The sequence below is a fragment of the Otolemur garnettii genome, unplaced genomic scaffold (assembly GCF_000181295.1).
Source record: "Otolemur garnettii isolate 467f Iridium unplaced genomic scaffold, OtoGar3 scaffold00092, whole genome shotgun sequence".
Classification (NCBI taxonomy): domain Eukaryota; kingdom Metazoa; phylum Chordata; class Mammalia; order Primates; family Galagidae; genus Otolemur; species Otolemur garnettii.
Genome location: NW_003852487.1, coordinates 6,105,833 through 6,116,759, shown reverse-complemented (window position 1 = coordinate 6,116,759; position 10,927 = coordinate 6,105,833). Strand labels below are relative to the sequence as shown.

The 10,927-nt window shown below is 37.3% G+C and overlaps 1 protein-coding gene across 2 annotated transcripts in view; it reads left to right on the top strand.

Moving 5' to 3' along the window:
• The window catches only part of BCL2L13 (BCL2 like 13), a 104,896-nt gene that overhangs the window by 83,093 nt on the left and 10,876 nt on the right, over window positions 1-10,927 (top strand). The window contains exon 1 of one of the 2 annotated variants that reach the window (XM_023516549.1): window positions 2,124-2,226. The exons of the other annotated variant lie outside the window; for it this stretch is intronic. The gene's annotated coding sequence lies outside the window, so the exon portion shown is untranslated. Of the gene's footprint in view, window positions 1-2,123; window positions 2,227-10,927 lie in introns of those variants that run through there. 2 annotated transcript variants of the gene reach the window in all.

Below are 10,927 nucleotides of genomic sequence, written 5' to 3'. Positions count from 1 at the left end.
GAGCCCAGGAGTTGGAGGTTGCTGTGAGCTGTAATGCCACGGCACTCTACCCAGGGGGACAGCTTGAGGCTCTGTCTCAAAAAAAAAGAAAGTAAAAATCTTATTCAACTCAAATACCTATGTTAAAAGAAAAGAGTTATTACCTGGATAACTAGTTCACTAATATTTTATCTCTAAATTTGAATACCAAATCTGTATTTCACATTATTAGATCTAAGCTCTCCATTTGCTTGAGTTCAAAACAAAATACTGCTTTTTTTTTGCTAATTGGTGAAAATGCATCCGTTGATACAAGCTGTCAACATGAATCATCTTTAAGGACTTTGTGTTAAACATTGCTGTGACAGCGCTCAAAAACATTCCAGGAGAGAGTCATTTGATTGCGTGTTGTTGCGTGTCTGTTATATAACGTCGACAGCATGATTTCCACAGGGAATGCGTCTGTCTTTAGGCATTTGAACATAGCATCATGATGTTCAAATTGCCTAGCTCTTAAAGTGCAGCTAGTTTTGAACACTGGCAAAAGAGGAGGAGGGGCAGATATCCATGGTCTATGGGTAGTTGGATAGGACAAGCAGGTTTTAGGCATATAGATTTGCAGAAGAAAAATAATATTTTCTCTGAATTATTAACTGAAATCACTAGACAGATGCTTTCTGGAGTTCTGCAAATAGTTTTGCTTTTTCTGTGTTTTGTAATTGTTTTCTTCTTAGTACATTGGGATGTTTTTCCTTTGTACTGTTATTGAGAAGAACACTTACTGAGTTTTACTGTTATTTTTTCTTAAGCATCCTATAGTGCAAATTATTGAAGTTTAGAGATAGCACAACCACTTTAAATTTAAAGTGACCTCAAACTGAGAATATTTCTTCTTTTTTTTTTTTAAGCACGGATCTGTGTGAGTTTGTTCTTATTTACTTCAACCACTGGCATTATTCTTCAAACTTGGATTTAGGTCATATAGTTATAACTCCTGTATCTAGATGTGAACGATTCTTGGTGAACTTCTGAGCACACATAATTACTGATCTTCACTGTCACATGAGGGTAAAACATATTTCTCTATGCCATTTGAAATGACTGCATGGAATAGATGCGTCTCTTATTCTGTAGACAGCACTACTTGTGCTATTTGTTTTGATTTTTCCTTAAGAAGCAGAATGGCCTAGTAGTGTGCATTTTTATCTAACTATGTGGCCTTAGGATGAATAATTTTCCTGCATATTCTTCAGATTATTTATAAACTCTAGTTTACTAATGAAATCACAAATAGTATCCACACATTTTACAAGAATTTTCTGAAGATTAATGAGTTAATATCTAGAATGCTGCTTAAGACTTTCAGAAATTAATTTTCGGTGTGTAACAAACCTGGATTGGTTGCATGTGCCATGCTAGACACCATGTGAGGTTCTGAGTATATGAAAGTTGAATAAAATACAGGCTCTACTGTTAAATTCAGATCTGGTTGAGGAGACATAAATATAAATAAGTATATGTAATGTTTTATATGCTCTAAGATGTTCAAAGTACAATGAGAAGGCAAAAGAAGGGAATAATTAATTGATGTACAATTTGTAATACAGATTCAATTAGAAACACACATCTTAACTATAACAATTAGATTTTCATAATGAGAACTGGACTATAACTTCTCTATTACTGTTTATACTGTCATTAGAATTATAAGATAGGGATTTTTGTTTTGTTTTGTTTTCTCTTTCTACTTCTTCTTTTTTTTAACTCTGCATTTTTAGCCAGAGAATGATGAGTTGAGAACAGGATTGGAAGTTAGAAGATCAGTTTCTGATCTTGGTTCTGCCAAATAGTAGCCCTATGTTTGGGGGGTAATTCATTTTAATTTCTCTGAGCCTCAGTTCTGTCAACTACAAAAAGGGGAGGATTGCTTTTTGGTTTCACAAAGATAATGAGCAGTTTGTGAAAGTGTTACATTTTTACAAATGTCCGATTTTTAAATGTGTAAAGAATGCTTGCTTTTTTCTTTTCCTTAAGCTTCAACACTAACTGAAGCTTCCTCAGTGTTGATTCTGGCTTTTATTTGCCCTGCAGCCCAGTGAGGGCACAGACTGGCTGATGTGCTGCGATTCTCCCTGACTCATCCTTGCTTCCTCCCTCCTCTTTCTCACTCTCTTTCTTTTCCTGAGATTGCATTGCTGTGTTAGAAGTAAATCTGTTTCCTGCAAAGGGCAATGCAAGTCCACTGTGGTAAGGCTTGTTTACATTTTTTTTCTGTTGTCATATATTAAACTTCTATGAAAAATGCTTAATTTTAAGTTACATAAAAGATTATTGGGGAAATGTCATCTTAATATTTAATATCATAATATTTAATTGTTTTGAATAAAATTAGTCTGTCATTTTCCCTTTTGACTTGAAGCTTCTCTTTTCTATTTTGAGAATAGCAAACCTTGAAAAGCTTTTTGTGTGTTTGTTTCAAAGTCTGGGCTATTTAAAGACAGCCTCTTGGAAACTTTTAGGTTAAGAATTTGTTAGGACAGTTTTCGTACTGTGGGAGGTGACACATTGATCTAAAATCGATGAAGTGGGTTGCAGCTAAAATCAGTTTAGTGTAGTAAGGGTAAGTCCTGTTTTGTCAAATCTGTTATACATGTGGGTGTGGATGTACTGTGTTGTATTTTGAAATTTTTTGTGGGTCTTAGTCTTTATGTTGGGTAGAAAATTACTTCTGTTATTTCTTTAACACTCTATTTTCTTATTTTAGGTAAATAGTTTGTTTTGAATATTAAATTAAGTTCCAGTACATGAAACGTAATATTGGCTCCTACAGGGTTAATAGTTTTGTAAGAGGCTTTTGCTTGTTAGTGTTCTGTTTAGAGAAAAGTAATTATCTGTTTCCATTCTGTAAGATAAATACTTGAGAGACAGATACTATAAAGTCTGAGAAATAATGATAAATGTTTTTTGGCATATCTTCCTTAGACAAGTTTAGCACTGGGGCTTTAGAATTTTCCCAGAGCATCTTCAGATGGAAAAGTTAAGTCCATATGTGCTCACCTTAGCAGCTCTGACTCAGAAGGTGAAATACTGCTTGAGGTTGCAGAATCATTTGTAATTGATGTGAACCCCCCAAATCCAAAACAACCAAATGCAGTCAATGCATCATGAAGTAGCTACTGCATATTTTTTGAAATGGTTTTTGAGTGATTACCAAGCTGCTTTTTACTTAGTTCCTACCACCAAAGCAAAGTTATATTTTATTTACATTTATTTTAATATATTCTTTTTATGTCCATATCTGTTTCTTCTCTGTTTCTCTTTTTAATTGAAGAGTTTCACACATGTATCTCTGTGTGTTTACTTAAAGAAAACATCAAAAATAACTTGTTCTATCTACTTCTGACCATAAACTTAAAAGGCACTATAGTATAGTTAGAAAAGCACCAGAATGAGAATCAGGGGACTTCAGCCTAGAAGGTAAGGTAGCGTAGCTATCTTAACTGGTAACAGCATGAGTCCTCAAGGTAACTGCCTGGGCTTAAATCGCAGATTTATGGCATTGGGAAAATTACTTATCCTCCTTAGTTGCTTCAGTTTCCTTGTCTGTAAAATGGGAATAAGAATAAACATCTTATAGCATTGTTGTGAAGTTTTAGTAGATTAAGTCTTTAGAAGGCACATGGGAAGAGTTATGTAAGGGTTACCGCTTGTTAATTGTCATCCAATTCTTCATAGCAAGCAATGGTACCTTAGGTAATTTAGTAAATCTTTCTGGACTTTATTACTTTTTTTTTTAAGACATAGTTCACTAATTCTTTGTACATATTTGAACTCTCATGGTTGGTCCCAACTAGTTTTATGTTTTTGAACCCTTGAAGTTACTCCTTTGTGGTATTTTTATATTACTGAGACCAAGGAGATAGATACTCCCAGCAATACAAATATTTTGTGTTAAAACAATTGTCACAATGGCTCTAAGTCTACCTGTAGAAGTTATTTTTCTAATATGTTGAGTTTTAGGTATTCCATTACCCAAATTGGATCTTTTTCTTTTAGTGAAAACCTGTTCTTCATTAATGCCAGTAATGGTTAAAAGAAAGGCTGCATTTTTGTATTTTTGTTTTATATGAATAAGCTCCCAGGAATAAAACCTCCCGTAATTATCTGTTTTCTTCTTCTTCTTTTTTTTTTTGAGACAGATTTTCACTTTGTCACCCTTGGTAGAGTGCCATGGTGTCATAGCTCACAGCAACCTCAAACTCTTGGGCTTAAGTGATTCTCTTGCCTCAGCCTCCCAAGTAGCTGGGTCTACAGGCGCCTATCATGATGCCTGGCTATTTTTAATTTTTTTGTTATTGTAGTCATTGTTGTTTAGCAGGCCCTGGGTGGGTTCGAACCCACCAGCTCTGGTGCATGTGTCCAGTGCCCTAACCATTGAGCTGTGGGTGCCAAGCCTATCTGTTTTTTCTTTAAGACTTCTTGGCTGGGTATGGTTGCTTATGCCTATAGTCCTAGCACTCTGGAGTACAAGCCAAGAGGATTGCTTGAGGTCAGAGGTTCAAGACCAACCTGAGCAAGAGTGACACCCCATCTCCACAAAAAATAGAAAACATTAATGTGGTATAGTAGTGCGTGCCTGTAGTCCCAGCTACTCAGGAGACTGCGGCAGGATTGTTTGAGTTTGAGGTTGCATTGAGCCATGATGATGACACTGCATTCTATCCAGGGCACCAGAGTGTGAGGCTTTGTCTCAGAATAAAAGACTTCTTACATAAGAGCACAAAATGTTTGTTGAATCTTCATTAAAATGTCACATATCTTAAATGCAGAAATAAACTATAAGGTAGGGAGGCCATGACAACAAGGACAAAAAAAATTTATTTTGGATTGGCTATTAAGATGATATGTTATTTCATAGTGATAATTTGACAAACTTGTTCTCATGTTTTAGATGAGATGAAAGATCCTCTAGTTGTGGAATCAACAATGTTCTTCAATCTTTTGTTAGCTTTGAGCTGTTAAAAATAAGGGGAAAAACATTTTATGCTAAATTTTATGTCAGTTTGTTAACTTTCGCCTCATTTCTTCATGATGGATCTTTTCAAATTTTCATTTTATTTATCTTGTCTTAGAGCCCAGAGAATTAAAATTCTTACTTTTTTGGTTATGTCTCTTTCTCTTTTGGTTTTGTTTCTGGTTTTGCTTTTTAAATCAGTTCTTGTTACATGTATTAGTGGTTCTCTTTTTAGAAGTACAGTAAGTAACTTGTTGAGAATTCTTCTCAGTGAGTACTTGGGACCTGTCTGACCCTTGGATAACTCTTATGTGTGACAAGCTGTGCAATTATAAGGCTATATCTCTTGACATGGCATTATAAAACTTGGTAGAGTGTGATCAGAAAGTGAGAACTGCTGTGATTCTTAGATTAAGAATATGCTCCCTAAAGAAAAAAAAAAGATACCAATAACTTTGTAGGGAGGGGGCTTAATAACATTTTTAAAGTTTTTTAATTTTTTTGGTTAAAAAAAAATTTTTTTTTTTTTGAGACAGAGTCTCACTTTGTCACCCTAGGTAGAGTGCTGTGGCATCATAGCTCACAGCAACCTCTAACTTTTGGGCTCAAGTGATTCTCTTGCCTCGGCCTCTTGAGTAGCTGGGATTATAGGCGTTTGCCACAACACCTGGCTATTTTTAGAGACAGGGTCTCGGTTTTGCTCAGGCTGGTCTTGAACTCCTAAGATAAGCAATCCACCTTCCTCAGTCTCCCAGAGTGCAGGGATTATAGGTATGAACCACCATGTCCAGCCTTGGTGAAAATTTTTATACTTAAATGAGAGACTAGCCGGGCATGATGGCTCATGCCTGTACTCCTAGCACTCTGGAATGCCAAGGTGGTAGAAGCACTTGAGCTCAGGAGTTTGAGACCAGCTTGAGCAAGAGGAAAACCTCATCTCTACTAAAAATAGAAAAATTAGCCAGGTGTGGTGGCATGTACCTGTAGTCTCAGCTACTTGGGAGGCTGAGGCAGAAGGATTGCTTGAACCCAGGAGATGGAGGTTATTGTGAGCTAGGCTAATGCCTCGACAACAGAGCGAGACTCTGTCTCACAAAAAAAAGAAAAGAAATGGTTCCTGATAACTATTTTCATTTATGGTGCTCACTGTGATTCTTCATTTTGGTGACTTACCAAGAATCAGCAAAACTTGGGTTATTACTGAAGTGATTGTAAGTATTAAAGTGAATGAAGCTATTTACACAATCACTGAAAAATTTAAATCATTTTACCTTTGCCTATTCATTGTGCTAGAGTATGTCTGGACTTTGGATGTGATAGAGTATAAGGTAAATTGATTATGGCAAGATATGATTAATGTCTGGGTCCTACCTTTGTTAAAGATTCTAATTTCATTGTTACAGATTGTGACTTCAGCCTACAATTTTTTTTCTTTTGAGACAGAGTATTACTTTGTTGCCCAGGCTAGAATGCTGTGGCCTCAGCCTAGCTCCTAGCAACCTCAAATTCCTGGGTTCAAGTGATTCTGTCGTGACCTCTGGTCTCAGTCGCTGCACGAAGGAAACAGGCATGACACAGATTAGAAGTACAAACTTGCAGGAGGTGGGCTAACCTTAAGTGCAGGGTAGGCCAGAGCCTCTTCCGCAACAGCTATTTATTAAGGTTATACACAACAAGTGTGGAGAGTTAAAGTAATGACATACGAGGGCTGCATGGGTAAGGATTGCCACATGCTCTTTCCTCATATGTTCTTTCCCCACAACCTTCATGAAGAACTACTAAGCGTCAATGTTTAACACATGCTTACTAGTGAGTGACCGATCTTATCTCATTCCAGAACACTGAGTTACTTGGGGGATTGCCCCCAAGTCACAAAACATCTCTAGGCTTGCCAGGAGACTGTCCTATTCTCAGCATTTCCTTTTAATGTGATAAGAATCAGTAACTGTCCTTTGCAAGCATGGTGTCCGTTCCTCTACAGAATTCTCCTATCTTGGCCTCCCTAGTAGCTGGGACTACAGGTGCCTGTCACCATGCCCAGCTAATTTTTTCTATTTTTAATAGAGACAGAGTCTCACTTTTGTTCAGGCTGATCCTGAACTCCTGAATCCAGCAATCTGCCCATCTCGGCCTCCCAGAGTGCTAGGAATTTAGGGGTAAACCACCATGCCCTGCCTAGTCTACGAAGTTTTTAAAGTCAGGGGATGCTGGGCACAGAGTTTGAGGATCTCTATGTTACATAAGCTCCCGAGACTCCTTGAAACAGAAGTTACAATCTTAAACTTCTCTCTTCAACATAATACAGCTATGAATTTATTATATTGTTCATTATATACTTACTGGTTAAACACACCCTGAACATAAAGGAGCCAGTTATTATACTAAACTAATATCAAGAAAGCCACTATAAAAGTACAGATTTTTAAAACAGGTATTATAGAATACAAATGGTCTTCTATTTACAATGGAGAACATCTCAATAAACTCCTAGTAAGTTGAAAATGCATTTAGTAACTCACTAAATCCTTGGTAAAAACAAAAAAATCATAAGCAGAGACTACCTGTACAAATAAAGGAAATAGTAGTTGTGCAGTAAAGGGCTTCATCAGAAAAGGCTTCTTTAAAGAAGTGTAGTCACATCTTGACTTGTGTTGAAAAGCAGCAAAGATTAATTTGATGAGTTCTAGAATCCAGCTTAGGTAGCTCGAAGGGACCGTGACTCAACTGCTATGATATAGAGGGTATTTATTTTCTGAATCGTATGTGTTTGAGCTATTTGTGATATATTCTAAACTGAGCTTTGCTTACGAAAGGCAGTTCTGAAATTACCCAGTTATGTTCAGACCTCCAATGAGTGGCTTTCTTCTCTGTTTATAAAGCAGAAGTTGGAAAATAGATATATTTCCTCCTCAGAGAGACTGCTGGGTCTAGAGCAGCAGATTGTTGGACACATTATGTTACACAGAAAGAATGTTCCTTCTATGTGGGTTGGGGTTCTAAGGCAGCAATCATGCAGAAAGAGAAATGGCTTTTTTTTTTTTTTGAGACAGAGTCTCACTATGTTGCCCTCGGTAGAGTGCTGTGACGTCACAGCATCCTCAAACTCTTGGGCTTAAGCGATTCTCTTGCCTCAGTGTCCCAAGTAGCTGGGACTATAGGCACCTGCCACAATGCCCAGCTATTTTTGGTTGCAGTTGTCATTGCTGTTTAGCTGGCCTGGGGCAGGTCCAGGCCCGGTTCAAACCTGCCACCCTTGGTGCATGTGAGTGGCGCTGTAACCACTGTGCTATGGGTGCTGAGCCAAGAAATGGCAGCTCCTTCAGTAGAAAAGTCCCCAGATTCAAGGCCTACACCATCTTGTCTATGTTCTCAGACTTCAGTGTTATTTTATTAATATAATTATGCTGATTATATATAATATATAGCTATATTAATAGAACAAACACATATGGAATCTTGTGAGTCACGTGGGGGAAGTGAGACTAAGAAAAGAAACCAATATGATAAAAATGTTATAAAAATAATATCCTTAGTCGGGCAGCGCCAATGGCTCAAAGGAGTGTGGCACTGGCCCCATATACCGGAGGTGGCAGGTTCAAACCTGGCCCTGGGCAAAACTTGCAAAGAAAAAAAAAAAATATATATATATATATATCCTTAGTCTCTAGGAGTTTATAGTTAGGAATATAAAATATAGTAGGTACTATATATTTTATAGCAGAGAGTAACAGATAAATCCTGTGAATTTAGAAGGAATGAGAAAGATTCAGATGGGTGGAATCAAAGGGAAGGGCATTCTGGGTAGATGGTAAAATGTGGCTTGAGTCAGAAGACAGGGATTTGAACTCTGTCTTCAGCACCTTTGCTATGTGACTTTGGACAACAAAACACAGGTGCAGTCTATATGTGTGGAAATAAAGAGATGACTAAAAAGCTGTACGTAACAGTACCTGAGGAAATCAAAATAGCTAATGTTCAGAGCTTCTTTTGTATATGACATGGAACTAATTTTTCTATCAGCCAAACGTTTCTTGACCATCACTATTTGCTTAACATATGTTGGGCATTACCTGGGGGATAACAAAGAAGTTTCAGGCATGCTTTTTCCCCTTGCAGCATTTCTAATCTAGTTGGGGAGATAACTAGTGTATGTAAAAATATTCTAAACTTTGGCACAACATATATTATTACAATACTTTGTGTGGCCCAGACTCAGAACTGTCTAGGAGTTCAGGAAAAGGGAGAGGTGTATTGATATAGTGGTCAAGAGAAAGTGGAATGTAAGCCAGACCCTGATGGAGCCAGATGAGGGTTATTAAATTTGGATCCATCAATATGCTTCAAAGAGCCTGAAATATCCCTTAAAATGATATGCTGCTTTGTACAAATGTATACTTCTTTTTTAAAAAAGATATGAGGTCTTACTTTGTCTCCCAGGCTGGAGTACAGTGGTGCAACCATACTTCATAGCAATCTTGAACTTCTGGGCTCAAGTGATCCTCTTCCCTCATCCTCCTAAATAGCTGGGACTATAGGCACATGCCACTCCACCTGGTGAATTTTTTTTATTTTTATAGAAAAGCTATGTTGCCCAGGAAGCTGGTCTTGACTTCCTGGCCTCAAATGATCTCCCTGCTTTGGCCACACTTGACCAACGAATGCACAATTTTTAGCAAGTGATCCCACACCTTTCATCATATTTGCAAACATTTTCTGTACCCCGCCCCGCCCCCCCCACGAATGTTAAGAACACTAGCATGTACATGAATAAGGAGACAGGACTTGGAATTTCTTATAGTACTGTATTTGTATACCTTGCTCAAATAGCCTTTCTCTCTTATGTAGATCAAATCAAATTTAGACTAAATGATGGCTCTAGGAAAGATTAGATTTACCTCCTGTAATACTCTTCACTGTGCTGTAATCTTAACAAATTTGTATTTGGACTCCATGTCCATATCTCAGTGGTTAGGGCGCTGGCCATATACACCTAGGCAGGCGGATTTGAACCCTGCCCAGACCTGCTAAACACCAATGATGACAACAACAAAATTAAAAAAAAAATTGCTAGGTGTTTTGGTGGGTGCCTATAGTCCCAGCTACTTGGCAGGAGAGTCACTTAAGCCCAAGAGTTTGCGGTTGCTGTGACCTGTGACTCCATGGCAGTCTACCCACAGTGACAAAGTGAGAGTCTGTCTCAAAAAAAAAGAAAATTATATTTGGTTTCCTAGGAAAACATTAATGTGCTCAAGAAAGGATAATATATTATTCTAAATATTGTATGACTTTGCCCTCTTGCATTTTAAATGAAGGAGTCAGATAATTAGAAATAGACTTCAGGTGTAGAACTACTCTATTTTATAAAATTCAAACTGAACCTTTACCTAATGGCCAGATGGTATCTATTTTAGATTTATTTTTTTTTCTGCTCTGAATTATTGATAGTACATGTATATAAGAGGTGCTGTGTAGAGAGGTAGGGAGTTCAGTTCCTTTTTCAGTAAACTAAAGTCTTGTCTTTTCCCCTCAGTCTTATTGACTCTGACAAAGACAGAGGCAATGTTTTATATCCAGAGAGACGGTGATATTTTACTTTCCATACACTGGCATCATGCCTGATCTCTGCTGCTCCAGCTTCATCTTTCCCTACTCCTTGTCTTATGCTGTGGAATACTGAAGACCTAGTAGCCTGCATATACTATGATATCTTCCAGCACCACAAAATGCTTTTCCTACTGCCTTGAACATCTTTCTCATCTTTCTTTGATTCGTTCTTATTTATTCTTTAAGATCCAACTTTGTTCTCTCTTTCAGGAAACCTTCTATGAATCTCCAAATAAGTTTTCTCCTCTATGTTGTCAGAGTACCCTGTGTTTGTCTTCTTTACTAAATTTTAAACTATGTTTTTTTTTTTTTTTTTTTTTTCAATCTCAT